The following is a 20,214-nucleotide window of genomic DNA, read 5'->3' on the forward strand; positions in this document are numbered from 1 at the left end:
TCCTCAACAAAATACTACCAAACAGAATCCAACAACACATTAAAAGGATCATACACCATGATCACGTGGGATTTATCCCAGGGATGCAAGGATTCTTCAGTATACGCAAATCAATCAATGTGATACACCATATTAACAAATTGAAGGAGAAAAACCATATGATCATCTCAATAGATGCAGAAAGTTTTTGGCAAAATTCAACAACCATTTATGATAAAAAACTCTCCAGAAAGTAGGCACAGAGGGAACCTACCTCAACATAATAAAGGCCATATACAACAAACCCACAGCAAACACCATTCTCAATGGTGAAAAACTGAAAGCATTTCCTCTAAGATCAGGAACAAGACAAGGATGTCCACTCTCACCACTATTATTCAACATAGTTTTGGAAGTCCTAGCCATGGCAATCAGAGAAGAAAAAGAAATAAAAGAAATACAAATTGGAAAAGAAGTAGTAAAACTGTCACTGTTTGCAGATGACATGATACTATACATAGAGAATCCTAAAGATGCCACCAGAAAACTACTAGAGCTGATCAATGAATTTGGTAAAGTTGCAGGACACAAAATTAATGCACAGAAATCTCTTGCATTCCTATGCACTAATAACGAAAGATCAGAAAGAGAAATTAAGGAAACAATCTCATTTACCACTGCAACAAAAAGAATAAAATACCTAGGAATAAACCTACCTAAGGAGGTAAAAGACCTGTACTCAGAAAACCATAAGACACTGATGAGAGAAATCAAAGACGACACAAATAGATAGAGAGATATACCATGTTCTTGGATTGGAAGAATCAATACTGTGAGAATGACTATACTACCCAAAGCAATCTACAGATTCAATGCAATCCCTATCAAATTACCAGTGGCATTTCTTACAGAACTAGAAAAAAAAATCTTAAAATTTGTATGGAGACACAGAAGACCCCAAATAGACAAAGCAGTCTTGAGGGAAAAAAATGGAGCTGGAGAAATCAGACTCCCTGACTTCAGACTATACTACAAAGCTACAGTAATCAAGACAATATGGTACTGGCACAAAAACAGAAATATAGATCAATGGAACAGGATAGAAAGCCCAAAGATAAACCCACACACCTATGGTCAACTAATCTATGACAAAGGAGGCAAGGATATACAATGGAGAAAAGACAGTCTCTTCAATAAGCAGTGCTGGGAAAACTAGACAGCTACATGTAAAAGAATGAAATTAGAACACTCCATAACACCATACACAAAAATAAACTCAAAATGGATTAGAGACCTAAATGTAAGACCGGACACTATAAAACTCTTACAGGAAAACATAGGAAAAACACTCTTTGACATAATCACAGCAAGATCTTTTTTGATCCACCTCCTAGCTTAATAGAAATAAAAACAAAAATAAACAAATGGGATCTAATGAAACTTAAAAGTTTTTGCATAGCAAAGGAAACTACAAACAAGACGAAAAGACAACCCTCAGAATGGGAAAAAATATTTGCAAATGAATCAACGGACAAAGGATTAATCTCCAAAATATATAAACAGCTCATGCAGCTCCATATTAAAAAAAAAAAAAACCCAATCCAAAAATGGGCAGAAGATCTAAACAGACATTTCTCCAAAGAAGACATACAGATGGCCAAGAAGCACATGAAAAGCTGCTCAACATCACTAATTATTAGATAAATGCAAATCAAAACTACAATTAGGTATCAACCTCACACCAGTTAGAATGGGCATCATCAGAAAATCTACAAACAACAAGTGCTGGAGAGGGTGTGGAGAAAAGGGAACCCTCTTGCACTGTTGGTGGCAATGTAAATTGATACAGCCACTATAGAGAACAGTATGGAGGTTCCCTAAAAAACTAAAAATAGAATTACCATATGACCCAGCAATCCCACTACTGGGCACATACCCAGAGAAAACCATAATTCAAAAAGACACATGCACCCCAATGTTCACTGCAGCACTATTTACAATAGCCAGGTCATGGAAGCAACCTAAATGCCCATCGACAGATGAATGGATAAAGAAGATGTGGTACATATATAGAATGGAATATTACTCAGCCATGAAAAGGAATGAAATTGGATCATTTGTAGATACGTAGGTGGATCTAGAGACTGTCATACAGAGAGAAGTCAGAAAGAGAAAAACAAATATCGTATATTAACGCATATATGTAGAATCTAGAAAAATGGTACAGATGAACTGGTTTGCAGGGTAGAAATAGAGATACAGATGTCAAGAACAAACGTATGGACACCAAGGGGGGAAAGTGGTGGGGTGTTGGGGGGGTGGGGGTGGGATGAATTGGGAAATTGGGATTGACATATATACACTAATATGTATAAAACAGATAACTAATAAGAACCTGCTGTATAAAAAAATAAAATAAAACTCAAAAATTAAAAAAAATAAGTAAAAATAAAACCATTGCTTAAAAAAAAGAGAAAATACAATGTTGAGTGGAAAAGAAAATCTAGACATTTAGTGTAAAATTAGTGTTAAAATGTAAAAACAGACGAAATAATCTGTGATGTAGAAGTCAGAATAGTAGTTACTTCTAAGGGTTGGCGGGGGAGACTAAGTGAAAACGAGGTAGACACATATAGGGCACTGGCAATATTATCTTGATTTGAGTGGTATTTACATTGGTGTATAATCTGTAAAAATTCATCAAGTTGTATATTTAAAATTGGAGTACTTTACTAAATGGATGTTATACTTCAATTTACAAGTTCAGGCAAAAATACATTAAAAGTATCACTCACACATACATACCTGAATGCCAAAATATTAATAATGGTTATCTCTGGGTAGTGAGATAAGCAATTTTCGTTTTGTTTTCTAGGCTTTTCTATAGTCCTCCCAATTAAAAGAAAAATATTTTAAAATCAAGAATGTTGCTACTGAAAATTCCCTGGCCGTCCAGTGGTTAGGACTCGGCGCTTTCACTGCAGTGGCCTGGGTTCAATCCCTTTCCGAGAATTAAGATCCTGTAAGCCGCAGCATGGCCAAAAAACAAAAAAAAAGAATGTTGCTATCAATTTTAACATTCCCTCTAAACATTCATTAATCTTCCCTCTTCTCACACTGATAAAAATATGCATAATTTTTTTCTTCCACACAATTTGTCCTCCTGCTGGATTTCAGGTTTTGAACAGCCCTGTTACTAGTTAAATGAGTATTAAAATCCAACTTTTGATCCCTGGCTAAAGAAATATAGACCTTATATTTACACTCTGCATAATATATAGTTGTCTAAGTGCAATGCACTTGTGTAAGCATGGGAGATACATGCGTACACACACACACACCCACACACACACCTTATTCTCAACTCAGCAGCCAGTGCACTCCTCCCCCAAAAAAGCCAGACACATCACTTCTGCTCAAAACTCTGCAATGGCTACCCATCTTACCCAGAATAAAAGCCTAAGTCCTTATGATGGCCAACAAAGTCCTAATTGTCTGGTCCTTTTTACATCTCAGGTATCCTTTCCCACCACTCTTCCCCCCTGGACTTCACTCCACCTTAACCACATGGGTCATCTTGCTAGTTTCTGAACCCATCAAGCACGCACCTATTTGCCTCGGGGCCTTTTCCACTAACAGCAATGCCAGTGAGTTCTTCCTTCACACAAATAACTCCATTACCAAAACTTTGCTCAAATGTCCTCTTCTCAGTGAGACCTATCCTAACTATCCTTTTAAAAATTACAAACTGTTTCACATCTCCATATACTCTTGTTTAAAAAATAAATTTATTTATTTATTTTTGGCTGCATTGGGTCTTCGTTGCTGCGCATGGGCTTTCTCTAGTTGCAGTGAGTGGGGGCTATTCTTCGTTGCGGTGCAGAGGCTTCTCATTGCGGTGGCTTCTCTTGCTGTGGAGCACGGGCTCCAGGCACGCGGGCTTCAGTAGTTGTGGCACACGGGCTTAGCTGCTCCGCGGCTTGTGGGATCTTCCCGGACCAGGGCTCGAACCCGTGTTCCTTGCATTGGCAGGCGGATCCTTAACCACTGCACCACCAGGGAAGCCCTCCCCATATACTCTTAATTGCCCTAACCCTCCTCTACTTTTTTCTCTTACCACAACACTTAATCACTTTCTAACAAAAATTTCTTATTTATCTATTCATACAGTTTTTCAATAATTTATTTACATGTTACTGCTTGTTTCCTCCCACCCTCAAACCCCACAAGAATCTGTTTCATGAGAGCAGGAATATTTGATTGTTTAGTTCATGGTTATATCCCAAGCATTTAGAACAGTGTGTGGCAACTAGCAGGCCAGGAAGAAACCGGGGCGGGGGGGGGGGGGGGAGGAAGGAAGGAAAGGAGAAAAAGGCCTGTGGAAAGTTTAATGACATACATATAGATGAAAATTAGAAGGAAAATGGTGGTGACAAACGATATCTTATTAAGATTATAAATTAAAATTAGTGAAATATCTCAAGTACTCACTCAATAAAACTTCTATACTCAGCTGAATTCATCACAATTATTTTCATACACATTTATATTCCCTTATTATATAATAATGTGAGTAAACTACAAGTTGTGCCTGACCCCAAAACAGGTATTTATCTACAATTAGATTTATCGAGTATCTTACCAGGCAGATCATGATTAGTCCATCATAAATACTTAAACTCTACTAAATAGCAATCTGCCAAAATTTCAACTTACAAAACAAATTAGTAGGTTTTTCATTACAAGATTCACTACAGAATTTTTTTCAAGACTTAGAACATTCAAAAACTTCAATATAGCATGAGAAGTAGAGTGAATCTTTGAAGACTGAAATTATCATAACTTCCTCCCAGGAGTCAATGGCATCAAACCCTTTATTCAGAAGAAACCTAATTCCTATTATGATAATTTATAATATTTTTCTTCTACACAAGAAAATCTCCCCTTTCCTCCTTCCTTGCCTACACACACACATATATTAATATGACTGCACATTCATTAAAACTTTCATAAAGTTTAAGTATGTACTTTTAGGTAACCCAACATCAACTTAGAACTCTGAAGAAAGACATTCTCAAACTTCAATAACATACAGACCCCTTAAAAAGGAGAAACATTCCTGCAGTTTCCAGTTATTTACAAAAGTTGTATTCCTAACGTTATTTAAACCTATGCAAACATAAACCTTTTTTAAAAATTAATTTTTATCACAGTATAGTTGATAAACATAAACCTTTAAGTAAACTCTTTATGCATACAGATCTTACATAAATACAGAAAAGTCAGATAAACCAAAAACCAAACACAAAACTTATAAATAAAATTCAATTTAACACAAACACTTAAAAAAATAAATGGCATGGTTTTGCTGAATAAATCTCTGCTCACAACACAAAAATGGCACTAACTGAACCACCATAAGCTTCCTTTAAGATTGGAATGCCTGTACTACTAAATGGTAATAAGGCAGGTAAATTTTTCTCAGTTTCACATTATTATGAAACATTAATTCCTGATGCTAAAAAAGCACTTGGTCTTCACTTAACTCCAAAGCATCTTATTCATTGACTAGTACTTCTATTCTTTTCCTTAATATTAATCCCTAACAATCAAAACAGTAACACTTGGCACCACGAAAAACTAACACATATTCTAACCCCAGCATCAAGTGAAAGTATTCAATTATGACTCAGGTGATCCAGAACACATTTAAGATAATCTACCATTGAAAATAAAATACTAAATTTTAAAATTGTAGAGCACTTTCAGACCTCATTTGATAATCATATGTTCACTGTATGATCCTGCCAGCAAATAGTGAAGAGCTTCCATTATCTGATAACCCATAGTCATCAGGAAGACGTTTCCAAAGATAACTGTGGAATCATCTTCCAGAAAGGTTAAAAATAAATCAGATTCATCTGTCCGAAATGATTTCAGGACTGATGAAAATGATATACTCCAAAAGTTGGCTTTATTATTATTGCTGTTGTCATCACTGAAGCATTTGCATACTGTTTACCATGGTTCCCAGGAGCAACAAAATGACTTTAAAGGCCATAAAAAACTCTTGCTCAGTTTCAGAACCCTAATACTCTTTTCTTAGAAATTATTGTAAGAAACTAAGATAAGGAATACTGATAAAAGGATACTAGTCGGGAGTTTGGAGACCTACATTCTAAGCCTTACTTGTCACTAACTAGCTTTATATCCCCTTAGCTCACTCATTCTCAGCTTACTCATTTGTCAAATGAGAGGGCTGAATTAGATGTCTTAAGATCTGCTAGTTGTAAATTTCAACCACTAAGATTAGCATTTCAGAATTCTATGATGACACTTCTGATATTAAAATGACACAAATCAAAACTAAAATAGCTCAGTTTTTCAAAAATGCCTTAGGAAAAAATTGTCTATCTTATTATGAGTAAAAATGTATATAGTTCTTAAAAGAATTCTATTTTACAGCTTTCTCATGAGAAAAAACTTATTCATTAAAGTTACAATTTAAAAAAGTTTTAGAAGAAAATTATAATTAGAACTCACATAAAGCTATGTAGCAGACACTGATGTGCTATCCAGACCTCCCTTCAGAAATGAAGGATTTATTGTCCAGCTGCTGTCAAACAGCCTTCACCTGTCAGGCCTTTTCAGGAATTGCCTCAGCTAAAGACAGCTGCATGCCCTAGCAGCCTTCATGGAGGGACTGATCAAAACAGGCGTATAAGGGCCCAGCACCCTGTCACAATTTTGGACAACTCCACAGGTTATCCCAGCTTCAGAGTTTCTCAAGGGGGCAACAGTGGCTTTTGTTGATAATACATTACAGCCCAATTTACCCCTTCTGCTTCCTTTCCATTCCTTCTACAGATGTTGATCCTAAGAACATTTCTGCATGTTAATCATAGTCAGCCTACCCAGGGACCCAACTTGCAGCCACTGGTGTTGAGAATGGTCCAAGAAAATAAGCTCTAAAATGAAGTTTTGGAGTTGGATCACCATCCACGTAGCCACCCAGCTGGCAAAGGACACTATCACTGGTGATGACAGAACAGAAACCGAGCACAAACTGGCAGTGCAATGGCTAAAAGTTCCATTGTTGGCAAACTGGGTAGTTATCCAGTGGAAGAGAATGCAGGTGTTGGCAAACTTTTTTTTTTTTTTTTTTTTTACAGGACCAGATAGTATTTCATATTCTGCTTTGTTGTTTTTGTTTTACAATTCTTTAAAAATAGGGCATGACAAAAACAGGCAGACCCAAGAATGGGTTTGGCCAGCAAGCCATTGTTTGCCAAACCCTGCACTTAAAAGGTGCAGTGTGTCAGATATTTGAGAAATATAAGGAAAACAGTGATTATAAAGACCATGAAACTGGGTTGCTGTTGCTAAAGGCAATTGACTCTTTAGAAAAATATAACAAAAGATTAAAATGAGTGATAAGGAATTAAAAACTAAATGTGAAAAAGCCAGAAGTTTCTTTGGTAGCATAAAATCTTTAAAAGCAGGAGGCCACAAAAGGCTAAGGGCCAAGACTTAATTGTAAGAGTGGTAGGGCTCCAAAGAAAGTTAAAGTCTCAATCTGGATAAGTCTGCTATGCCAAGGTTAAGGCCTGCATAGGAAAAGAGAACACATTGGAACCCTGAAAAAATGGGATAGAGAGATGGGTTGATTAACCTGAAAATTCTCAAACCCCAGGCTCCTTGAGTCCTCTGAGCTTGGAGAAGGAATCCACACATCCTTATTAAGTGCAACTGTTATTCTCATCGGCAAGAATTACCAAGTAAAGACCTCTGAAATTCTCTCCTTCATAAAAGCAATGAGAACACTCGCAAAAGCTGGGAGAATCAACTTTTTCAGAACTCTGAAAATTACAAAGAATTGAAGCAATCTGGGGAATGTTTATTCACCAAATAATGGCTGAATCTTGGTAAGAACAGCAAGCTTTGTGGTGTTTAATTTACCCTATTTCCATTCTACCCCTTCCTCGTTCTGTGAAAACCAACAGCCTGCAGTCATAGTGAATGTCAACAGCCACTAGGGGGGGCAGAACAGGATTGGATCTTCTTAAAAGTCCCACTCCCAGAGAACTGTCATTATTTGACATGTCTGGTGGTTCCTTGGAAGACTCTACTACTACCAAAGTTGTCTTTATGTGGCCTGACTCTGAGCTCATCCAGAGCAAACAGCCTTCTTTCTGGTCAAAAACAGTCAGAGGCAACTGTCAAACACTGCAGCTGCCTGAGTTTATGGACAATATTTGGGGCAAACAATAGCATAATCGAAAAGCTTAAAAAGAAAAGTTGGGGAATGGGATGTCCATGGGGGCTTTGGAAAGCTCCAACATATTCCTGGGAATCCACACTCACACATAACCTGTGTACATTCTCAGGAAAGACCTGAGAAAGCCCTAAACTCTCACCTCTGGCTAACCTTCAGGCTCTGCACAAGCAAGAAAAGAAAGCTAAGACAGAGTTGTAAATTGCCTAGCTGAGTGTTGAAGGCATGTCTCAACATACACATAGAGCCCCTTAGCAAAGACTGGAAGATTTACATGTTTCAGGCATCCAAGGAAACCTATGTCTATTCATTACTTTAACCACTAAGCTAACTGAGCAGAGACTTTAGTGACCACATGAAACAACAGAAAAATAGAGTTTATAGTATTAGTACCAAAAAAGTCACATAAATAAATAAATAATCAATCAATCTTGGGAAGAGGAGAGAATCCGATTTGTACAGTTGCTACATTATTTAAAAATGTCCAGTTGGCAAAAAATTAAAAGCATGCAAAGAAAAAGAAAGTACAGTCTAAACACACACACACACACACACACACACAGAGGTGGTGGGCTCATGCAGCAATATCCCTGAGGAAGCCCAGACATTGAACTTACTAGACCAAGACTTTAAATCAGTTAATTTAAGTTTGTTAAAACAACTAAAGCAGGATATGAGAACAATGTCTCACCCAAATTGACAATCTCAATAAACAAAAATTATTTTCTAAAAAAGATCAAATACAAATTATAGATTTGAATAATATAGTAATAAAATAAAAAATTCAATAGAGGGGCTCAATAGTAGATACGAGCAGGCAGAAGAAAGAATCAGCAAACTTGAAAATAGGTCAACTGAGATCAGCCAGTCTCAGGAAAAGGCAGAATAAAGAATGAAAAAAAAAATGATCAGAGACTCAGAAATCTGTGGGATACCATTAAGCACACCAACATACACATAATTAAGAGGAGACAGAGAAAAGGATAGAATATTTGAAGAAATTAAGGCCAAAAATTTCCTAAATTTGAAGAACACATTAATCTACACATCCAAGAGGCTCAAAAAACTTCAGGAGGATAAACTCAAAGGCATCCACACCGACACACATTAACTGTTGAAAGCCAACTAAAAAGAGAAAAAAGCGACTCATCACAAAGGATCCTTTCAAGATCAACAGCTGATTTCTCATCAGAAACCACAGAGGCAATGGGATGATGTGTTCAAAGTGGTGTGGGAAAAAAAAGACCATCAACCAGTAATTCCATATCCAACAAGACTATCCTTCAGAATTGCAGGAGACATTCCTGATCAATAAAACTGAGTAAGCTGTTACTAGTAGACTTGCCCTAAATGAAATACTAAGAGGAGCACTTCAGCTGAAATGAAATAACACTAAACAGTACTTCAAATCCATATGAAAAATACAGAGCACCAGTACAAGTAACTTCATAGGTAACTATAAAAAACAGTATACATGTATTTTTTTCTTTTTTTTCCTATCTTATTTAAAACACAAAAACATCAAGCAATAATTAGAAAGATGGTTGATAAGTATACAATGGATAAAGATGTAACTTGCAGGATAACAACACAAAGGAGGGGGAAGGGAATGGAGCTTTATAGAAAGAAATTTTTATATACTATTGTAATTGAATTGGTATTCAAACTAGATAAAATGGTAATGACGACCCCCAGAACCATGACTAAGAAAATAACAACAACAAAAACACAGTAAAAGGGGACTTCCCTGGTGGTCCAGTGGTAAAGAATGTGCCTTGCAATGGCAGGGGATGTGGGCTGGATCCCTGGTCAGGGAACCAAGATCCCACATTCCAGGGGGCAACTAAGCCCATGAGCCACAACTACTGAGCTTGCGCACCTCAACTAGAGCCCAAGTGCCGCAAACCACAGAACCCACATGCTCTGGAACCCGTGTGCCACAACTACAGAGCCCACATGCCCTGGAGCCTGCAAGCCACAACTAGAGAAGAGAAAACCCGCACGCCACAATGAGAGAAGCCCGCGCACCACAACGAAAGATCCTGCGTGCCTCAACGAAGATCCCATGTGCCACAAGTAAGACCCAACGCAGCCAAAAATTTTAAAAAATAATAAATCTTTTTAAAAAATACAGTAAAAGAACAACAAGGAAGTTAAAATGGTTCGTTAAAAGATATCTGTTTAATACAAAAGAAGGCAGTTAAGAAGGAAGGGAGAAACAAAGGTATCTAATCTCAGCAGTGATGTCTTTCCCAAGGAACCCTTGAAATAGTAATCTCTTACACACAGATCCACTCCTTATCACTCTTCTCTTTTACTTTCCTCTATAGCACTTAACCCTACCTAACAAACTTTTCTTTCACTTATCTCCTTTCCTCTATAGCACTTATCCCTATCTGACAAACAAAATTTTCTTTCTCGACCCACTAGAATTTAACCTTAACGAGGGCAGGAGTTTTACTTTGTTTATAGCTTTATCCTCAGTGCCTCACACATACCTACTGAGTGTTCAATAAACACCCAATAAATGAACAACCAGTAGAGATAAGCCTTATATGAAATGTCTCCCATTTTAAGAGTGGCCCAAGAAAAACAATATATGTCTACATGTACAATTTGTAGATTTAGTAGCAGGAATATAAGGAACTCCCCATCTGATGGGTTTGCTATTTTCTCTGTTAAGTAGGAGGTAAAGACATCTGCTGAGTCAGAGGGGGAGGTGATAGTGTTGAAGATTTACAGAGTACCTAGCCTTGCACATTTCTGTTGAAATTAGTATCTAAATCAAATTCTGATAGGTATTATTGGACACTGTTGCCTTAAATCAGCAGTCATGTGATTTCATGTAAAACTGTACACCAAAATTTCATGTTCTTATAACTTAAAACAAAAAGTGCTCACACTTTAGAAGGATCAGTAAAAAGAAATGAATATGTAGAGCTCAGAGTTTGAAAAGAGTGCCATACCAGATGAAGAGTCTATAAAATGTATCAATTTTTTTTCCACTGAGAAGATATTTATTAAACACAAATTTATATCAAGATTAACTTTTTTCAACCAGCTTTTAAGTGGACCTTTTCTTTGTTAAAAAAACGAATGGTATGAAACTATATGTTAAAGATGTTTCCATAATACCTTACATTTATATAGCACATTAGTTTTCAAAGTGCTTTCACATGCCATCTCATTTAATCCTCACAACACCCCTGTGAGGTAGGTACAGCAGGTACTATCATCCTCATATCAGGATGAGGAAACTGAGGCAGAGAGAGGTTAAGTGACTTGCCCAAGATCACACAGCTGATAAGTGGCAGAGCCAGGACAAGAAATCAAGTTTTCTGACTCCTCATCCAGTACTCTTTCCACTATAACTACTGCCCCCAATTATGAATAATGTACTGCGTATCAAAATTGAAAGGTTATTGAAGTTCATTTCAGTGATATCTTAACAGTAAAGTTAAATGAGAAATAACGAGAACAGTAGGTCTGATGGTTTTACTTGACATAATAAAACTGGTGCAAAACCACTTTTGTCTAATTACTTATAACCTTTTGGTCCAAATACATAAAATATGCAATATTTATAGCATTTTCCTTCTTTTTTTTTTGTAAATGCAATGCTTTAAAACACATTATAAAGCACCTTAGTTAAAAGAGTCTACAAGTAAAAGTACAGAAGAAGTAGGAAAATCCTACCCATACCACAGCTCACTAACGGAGTTATAATATGGACTCACCAATACCTCAGTTTACACCTTTACAAATAACCCATTGAGAAACAAATACTAAACTTATTTTTTTGATATTCATGTGTGGAAGCCTTAACCAAAACTTCAGGCAATGTCAACATTCTTTGAAGTGTTTCCCCAATCTTAGATATTGGGGAGACAGGAAAGAGAAATACTGCTTTGATTCTTTTTACAGTATTAATAATGGTTTAAATTGATTTTTAACACTAATAATCATTTTTTTAAGAAAATTAAAATGACCTACATAAATAAGGGCAGTTCCAACTACAGCAGAAACATTCTTAGCAAACGGGATCAAACATTTCAATAAATTTCATGGGACGTGATTCACAAAAACAAAGTACACAATGCCAAACAGTTAATAACACTATCCAGTAGTGGTGTATAATGCAAACCTCCAGGTGAAGGTGGAAGTAGCAAATGGATTCATCTTCATTCATGGTTAGTTGAAAAAAATGCTTTATCAAAAACAGTATCAGAACTTTTTCTGAAACTGTATTTCAGTATTTAGCCTTCAATTAGACCTGCTATGTGTTTATTTTAGGTGATGTGTAGGTTTTGTCCAGGCAGGAGGTTGTAACTCCCACCAAAATTTAACCAAGAAAAAAAAAAAAAGGCTGAAACTTAAACTTCCTACACCACTGACATATCAGCCAGAATCTACTTCCTTGACATCACTGTCTGTATCCTAACTCGGTTCAATACAAACTGTCTTATATACCCATCAGCAATCCAAGTTGTGGAGCTGAGAACTAAGGTGAAGACAGGGTCAAAGTTGTAGTTCAAGAATCTAACGGCCACACCTTGTACTCAGTCCGATTTAGGGTAAATCTTTTCATAGAAAAAATTCTGTGCAAGGATGTAGAGGTCTCCATCTTTTTTTGGTACAGCATGGGCTCTGATGAATTGGAACTGCTCTAGTGCCAACTCATAGAACTCATTCTCCATTTTCCAAATGTCAGACTGCCGTAGCTTTGCAACGGTTTGTTTAGTAGGGAGTTTCTTCTCTGTGGTTTTCCTAAGGTGAAATTTCTTTCCTGTACAATAGCGTTCTGTAGCACCCCTGAAGAACCAGGGCGAAGCTGCCTCCAATAACGATAAAATCTTCAAGCTCTTCAGTAACTCCCACCAGAAACTATTCATTAACTAGGTTATATTTGGCTTGATCCATAGCCCACCTGCTTCCTACATTCCAAAATTCTGAGCTGTGGCCACAGAAGAATGGGATTTGAAGCCAGAGCTTCTCTGGAGCACAGTCTGAGCCGCCCTCAGCTACACATTCATCAAAGGTCTTTTTGTCCCCTTGTTTTTGTCTTCTTAACCCCGGTCTATAATCATCTCCAAATCTCAGAGAGAGTAAGAAACTAGCCTCTCAATAGGATCCCTTATGACATTAATGTAAATTGGCTTCTTCTTCACACCAAATTTTGCAAAATCCAAATAAGAAATGTGCCCATGATAAAACCCTGGTTTCACCTCTTTCCAGGAAGTTATATTCTTTACAAAGCACACCTGATCTTGCAGTGACATTACTGGATTATTTTTGGTAGTGTTGATGTGAAGAACATGGTATTTATTCTTTGCACATAGATCATAAGCAATATTGGTAAAAGAGGTGCTTGCAGTTCTGGGGACTCTGTTATAAATGACCACCATGTCCTCTTCCTCATCTAAAGCTGCATCTTGCCAAGGGCTATCCATCGTACGTTGCTGCTCAATCTCTCGAACTTCATGTCTTGCAATAGCCCTTTCTAGCTTCAACTGGGACTCCTCCAGTTTCTGGATCCGGTTCTCCAAGAAGAGCATCGCCACTGCGAAGGCCACCACCATCAGCAGCTGCAACTTGGGCGGCATCATCATCCTGAGGAGCCCCATGAAACCTGCTGCTCGCAATCACGACATACCGCAGGGGGCGGGGATAGGGGCCCAGGAGGCAGGAAGACGCCGGGAGGAGCCCACCGAGCCAGGAGAAAGGCAAGGAGAGCACGAGAGCAAGAGAACCACCGCAGCGACCCCTCTTCTCGCCTCCCCAGTGCCCCGCCCCCAGGCGCCAGCACCAAAGCCGCTGGTGCCGCTTCTCCTCGGCCGACTCCACGGCAGCCCCCACAAAATCCCACGCAGCAAATAGCGCGAAGCGGCTGCCCGGCTCTCGCCTCCCTCTACCGCCTCAGTCCCCGACCCCCGCGCCCGCCTGCCTGCCCGCCTGCCTGCCTCTCTTCCTTCCTTCCCTCCCTCCCTCCTTTGCTCGCGGCCGCGCGCTCCTCCGCCAGCGCTGCGGCTGCAGCTGCAGCTGCACCGCCCTCGGCCCCTAAATATATCAATTTTATTAACAAGTAAAAATCACTTATATCAATAGAAATGAAAGCAGAGTCTTGAAGAGATATCTGTACACCCATGTTTTAGCAGTATTATTCACAATAGCTAAAAAGTGGAAGCAACCCAAGTGTCCATCAGCTGACAAACGGCTAAGCAAACGGTGGTAATGCATATAATGGAATATTATTCACCCTTAAAAAGGGAGGAAATTTTGACACATGCTGCAACATGGATGAACTTTGAGGACATAATGGTAAGTAAAATAAACCAGTCGCAAAAAGACAAATACTGAATTATTTCACTTACATGAGGTACCCAGAGTAATCAAATTCACAGAGACATAAAGTAGAACGATGCTTACCAGGGACTAATGGGACAGGGGATAGTTATTGTTTAATATGTATAGAATTTCAGTTTTATAGCATGAAAAGAGTTTTGGAGATGGATTGTGGTGATGGTTGCACAATATGAATGTACTTAATACCACTAAAGTGTATACTTAAAAATAATTAAGATGGTAAATTTTGTCGTGTATTTTACCACAATAAAAAACTGGGGCGGGGTGGTGGGGGGGAGGGACTTCCCTGGTGGCACAATGGTTAAGTCTCTGAGCTCCCAATGCAGGGGGCCCGGGTTCAATCCCTGGTCAGGGAACTAGATCCCACATGCATGCCACAACTAAGAGTTCACATGCCACAACCAAGAAGCCGGCGAGCCACAACTAAGGAGCCTGTGAGCCACGACTAAGACCTGGCACAACCAAATAAATAAAAATTAAAAAAAAAATAACTGGGGGGAAAAGTCAGTTATTTTAATATGTATTAAAGGGCAGCATAAATGACATACTGTTACTTTAAAAGAAAAAAAAAACTTTTTTCTTTAGAGACTGAATTTAAATAAAAAGAAATTTATACCAGATGCCATATATTTGTTTATACCAGACAACACAACAGAAGCTAAAGGTTTGACATATCATTGGCTTAGAGAAGGGGACTTTAAAAAAAAACTGAACCTGGTTTACAAAAACTAGTTTTTAAGGACACCAGAAACAGTGAAAACAGCAGCACAGAACTAAAGGACACTACGAACCAGAAAGATACAGTATGGCTACAGGAATAACTAAAGAAAAGTCAAGGACCTAAAATTTATGTAAGGCTGGTAAACTGGAAATAAGAATCTAGGGAGAAAGTGACCACAATGGAAGACATAAGAAATAAGAAAGAAATTCTGGAAAGAACTAACAAGACTTGAAGAAAACTAGAATCCAAAAAGTTCAGCAGAGACAATATTATCCTGCAGGTAGGCTCTAAACAAAATGCAACACAAGAATAGTAAATTATTTCTATATAGATATAATTTGAAAAAATGACAATGATGGACATTTGAGACTGAAAGAAGTCTATTCAAGAACTCAGAGAATAATAACTTAGAGAACCAATTACAGTTAAAGATTTAAGAAAACAAGCCTGTAGAAAGGCTAAAGATTAAAATTCCAGTCAATGACTTTTAAAAACTAATATTAGGAAGAAGGCCATTCTGGAAAAAATGAAAATGAGTTTTAAGAAAAGCGGCAAAAAGGGTCACAGCTACCATCCAGCCTTACAGTACTTTACTTTTAAATACAAACAGTCAATGGTCACCAATATGTGAGGACAGCATGAGGTAAGAAAGAAGGGAAGCAAAAGAAAAACAAGAAATTCAGAGAAAACTGACAATTAAGGGAAAGAAAACTTCAACAACAAATATATATATATTAAATAAAAACAGAATACCATTCTTTTTAAAAATTCAAATAATACCTTTACAAATACAAGATAACAGGATTGAAAAATATAGTTGAAGAAAGTATCTCAGAAAACAGACCAAAAAGAGAAAATCAGGAAACAGAAGAAAAATTTTAAATCAGTAGGTCCATCATCAACTGAACAAAAAAGTGCCCTAAGGACTCGGGATGACAATAACCCTTCTCAAAAAAGATTAGTACTGCCTCTCCCAAGGGGATGTTTGGAAATGTCTGGGGACATTTTTAGTTGTCCCCAAAACTAATGGGTTATTCTGGCATTTAGCGCTGGGAGCCAGGGTGCTCAAAGCCCCATAAGCACAATACAGCCAAACACAAAAATGGTACTACCTAAATGCCCACAGTGCCCTCTATTGAGAAATACTGGATTACAGAGAAAAAGAATTCTCTCAATGCCTGATACGATATGCATTTTCATAAAATTTAACAACACCAGTATAAACAAAAGATACCTAGAAAAAAATTCAAATCACATACAAAAAAAAAAAAGGATCAAGAAACTGAATAGCGGGCTTCCCTGGTGGCGCAGTGGTTAAGAATCCGCCTGCCAATGCAGGGGACATGGGTTAGAGCCCTGGTCCGGGAAGATCCCACATGCTGCGGAGCAACTAAGCCCGTGTGCCACAGCTACTGAGCCTGCGCTCTAGAGCCCATGTGCCACAACTACTGAGCCTGCGCTCTAGAGCCTACGTGCCACAACTACTGAAGCCTGCGCGCCTAGAGCCCATGCTCGGCAACAAGAGAAACCACCTCAATGAGAAGCACATGCTGCGGAGCAACTAAGCCCATGTGCCACAGTTACTGAGCCTGCGCTCTAGAGCCCGCAGCCCACAACTACTGAGCCTGTGCTCTAGAGCCCACGTGCCACAACTACTGAAGCCTGGGCGCCTAGAGCCCGTGCTGCGCAACAAGAGAAACCACTGCAATGAGAAACCTGTGCACCACGACGAAGAGTAGCCCCTGCTTGCCACAACTAGAGAAAGCCCACGCACAGCAACGAAAACCCAATGCAGCTAAAAATAAATAAAATAAATAAGTTTATATATATATATAAAAAACTGAACAGCATCAAACTCTTCAAAAGCAACACTGAAAGTTCAAAGACAAATGTCTTTGAAATGCTGATGGAAACTTATTTCCAGCCAAACTACCAATCAAGTGTGAAAATAAAATACAGATTTTTTAAAAAAGATACAAGTCCCTAAAATTTACCTCCTATGCAACTTTTCTCAAGAAACAACCAGATAACATATTTCAGCCAAACGAAGGACTAAATAAGCCAAGACAGGAGGCAGAAAGGGAGCCAGTGGGAAAAGAAAGGGGGTTGGGTGGGGGTGCAGGGGATTCCCTTTTTGAAAAGAGTACAGAAGTTACAGAATAATAACTCTACAAGTCTTAACAAGTCTAGATCAGAGCAAGGAGAATGACAGTTCTGAAGTCAAGTTCTCCCCACTCCAATCCCTCCATACAAGAGGCAGAACTAACAACAGATAATGTGATGTGCTTCAGAGTTTGAAAACCCCGACAGATTTTTAACACCTTTTGGAAAAACAGCAATAGATACATAGAAAACTAAACAAATAAAAAATGGAGGCAAGTAACTCCAAGAAAAACAAAAAGTTGTGCAGAAAAGGAACAGTATTCACAGTATATTTTTTGACTCACAAATTATACTATACATAAATTATTATACTTGACTCAAAAAAATATTATTTACATGGTCACAATAACGTAAAAGCTAATGATTTAACTAACTTTATTACCTATACTGAAATATGGTATGGAGATGTAAGAGGTGTGATATACCGTCACACCATATATAGGGTAAGGTACTATCCGTGGTTTCAGGCATCCACTGGGGGGTCTGGAATGTATCCCCTGCAGATAAAGGGAGACTACTGTACAGAAAAAGTTCTGAAAAGATATACACCCAAAATGCAGTGTTGTTCCTAGAAGATTAAGATTACCAAAAAGGCACTACTTTATTTTTGACATTTCTGTAGCTTAATTTTCATATATTACTTTAACAACAACTAAGAATTAAAAAGTAATGTAAAGGGCTTCACTGGTGGCACAGTGGTTAAGAATCTGCCTGCCAATGCAGGTGACATGGGTTCGAGCCCTCGTCTGGGACGATCCCACATGCCGCAGAACTAAGCCGGTGTGCCACAACTACTGAGCTTGTGCTCTAGAGCCCGCGAGCCGCAACTACTGAGCCCATGTGCCACAACTACTGAAGACCATGTGCCTAGAGCCCGTGCTCCGCAACGAGAAGCCTCCGCAACGAGAAGCTCGCTCACTGCAACTAGAGAAAGCCTGCTCGCAGCAATGAAGACCCAACACTGCAGAAAATTTAAAAAATTTAAAAAAAACCCTAATGTAAAAACTTACAAAATAAATAAAAGCAACTAAATCCAACCACAAAAAAATTTAAAACATCAAAAAATCTTCATGAGTAAAACATGGTATTTGTAAGTTTTTAAAGAAATCAATTAAAAAAGAAAATGGGGAAAAGATAAACTAGTATATAAACTCATTAAAAACACTAAGTTCAACTTGCTGTTTTATGATAAAAGTATTTTTCAGCGGTGTCTGTTCATCTGTGTCTCCCTCTCTCTCTCTTTATATATATGTGCATAAAGAAACACTCCAGGGGGCTTCCCTGGTGGCGCAGTGGTTAAGAATCTGCCTGCCAATGCAGGGGACACGGATTCTAGCCCTGGTCCAGGAAGATCCCACATGGCGTGGAGCAACTAAGCCCGTGCACCACAACTACTGAGCTTGTGCTCTAGAGCCCGCAAGCCACAACTACTGAAGCCCGCAGGCCTAGAGCCCGTGCTCTGCAACAAGAGAAGCCACCGCAATGAGAAGCCCGTGCACTGCAACGAAGGGTAGCCCCCACTCGCCGCAACTAGAGAAAGCCCGCGCGCAGCAACAAAGACCCAATGCAGCCATAAATAAAACAATAAAACAAAAAAAAACACTCCATTTCTAAAATATCCATTTCAATAAAAGAAAATACCTACTTTATGTTTGCTGGGCCTTTTATTTTTTTTAAATAGGGAAAATAGAAAGGTTGCCAATAATCCCATCACACAAAAATCACAAAGGTATTTTAAAACATTTGTACTGGGTTGTTCAATATAATTTTTAACATAGCTGATTTAGCACATAATATGGAACTCTGCTTTTTAGTTTATCATAAGCATTGCCTAGTCATCAAATATTCTTCATAAAAATCATTCATTACTATTTGAGGGGAAAAAGTAACCCCCACCCCCATGCATTAATCCCAAGCACAGATTCATTTTAACTGCAGTTGTGATCTCTCTTATACTCTATTTCCCACAAGGGGGAGACAGGACTAAGGTATTTTGAATACCTTATAATAAAAAACAGAAAGCTTGGTTTCATTCCAATATCAAATGAGGGGATGAGGGAAGAGTAGTCATTTACTGCTGGTGTTATCACTATCTTGTGGGCTTTTTTCCGTATGGTACTACAAAAATTACAAGTTTCTCATATCTAACAGCTTAATCGAACATCCTCAGCAACTTCACTCATTTAATAAATATTTAGCAAACACCTATTATGTGTCAGACCCTTTACAGTCACACTGAGTATACATTAATTTTTTTAAAAAGACAGGTCCCTCCTCTCAAAGAGCTCACAATCAATCTTAAAAGTGTGCATGGGGGGCGGGGGAGACAATTTTTAAAATTACAAGTTACATTAAATATTAAGAAGAAAATGACCAGGGTGCAGTGATATACGCAAAGTATAAAGATTCATAATTATATACTTTCTAGAGTCTCGACCCCACCCCCACCCTCTCTTATGAAATACAAGCTTATGGAAGTCTGGTCCCCCCCCCCCCTTTTTTTTTTTTTTTTTGGCCGCTCCGGGTAGCATGTGGGATCTTAGCTCCCCAATCAGGGATCGAACCCGCGTCCCCTGCATTGGAAGCGTGGAGTCCTAACCACTGGACTGCCAGGGAAGTCCCTGGTCCACTTTTTAAAGGTCTGGGAAAAAGCAAAAACACAAATGTTAGTTTAGGCCACCCTGAAATAGTTTTATTATCTGAGACGACTGTT

At 38.3% G+C, this 20,214-nt stretch overlaps 1 protein-coding gene and 1 pseudogene across 4 annotated transcripts in view; both read right to left on the reverse strand.

The window, feature by feature from the left end:
- Positions 1-20,214, reverse strand: part of STRN3 (striatin 3) — a 112,833-nt gene that overhangs the window by 80,710 nt on the left and 11,909 nt on the right. The window lies entirely within an intron of this gene.
- On the reverse strand, positions 12,814-13,878 carry LOC133085391 (heparan sulfate 2-O-sulfotransferase 1-like; annotated as a pseudogene).

This window comes from Eubalaena glacialis, chromosome 2, assembly GCF_028564815.1.
Source record: "Eubalaena glacialis isolate mEubGla1 chromosome 2, mEubGla1.1.hap2.+ XY, whole genome shotgun sequence".
Lineage (NCBI taxonomy): Eukaryota > Metazoa > Chordata > Mammalia > Artiodactyla > Balaenidae > Eubalaena > Eubalaena glacialis.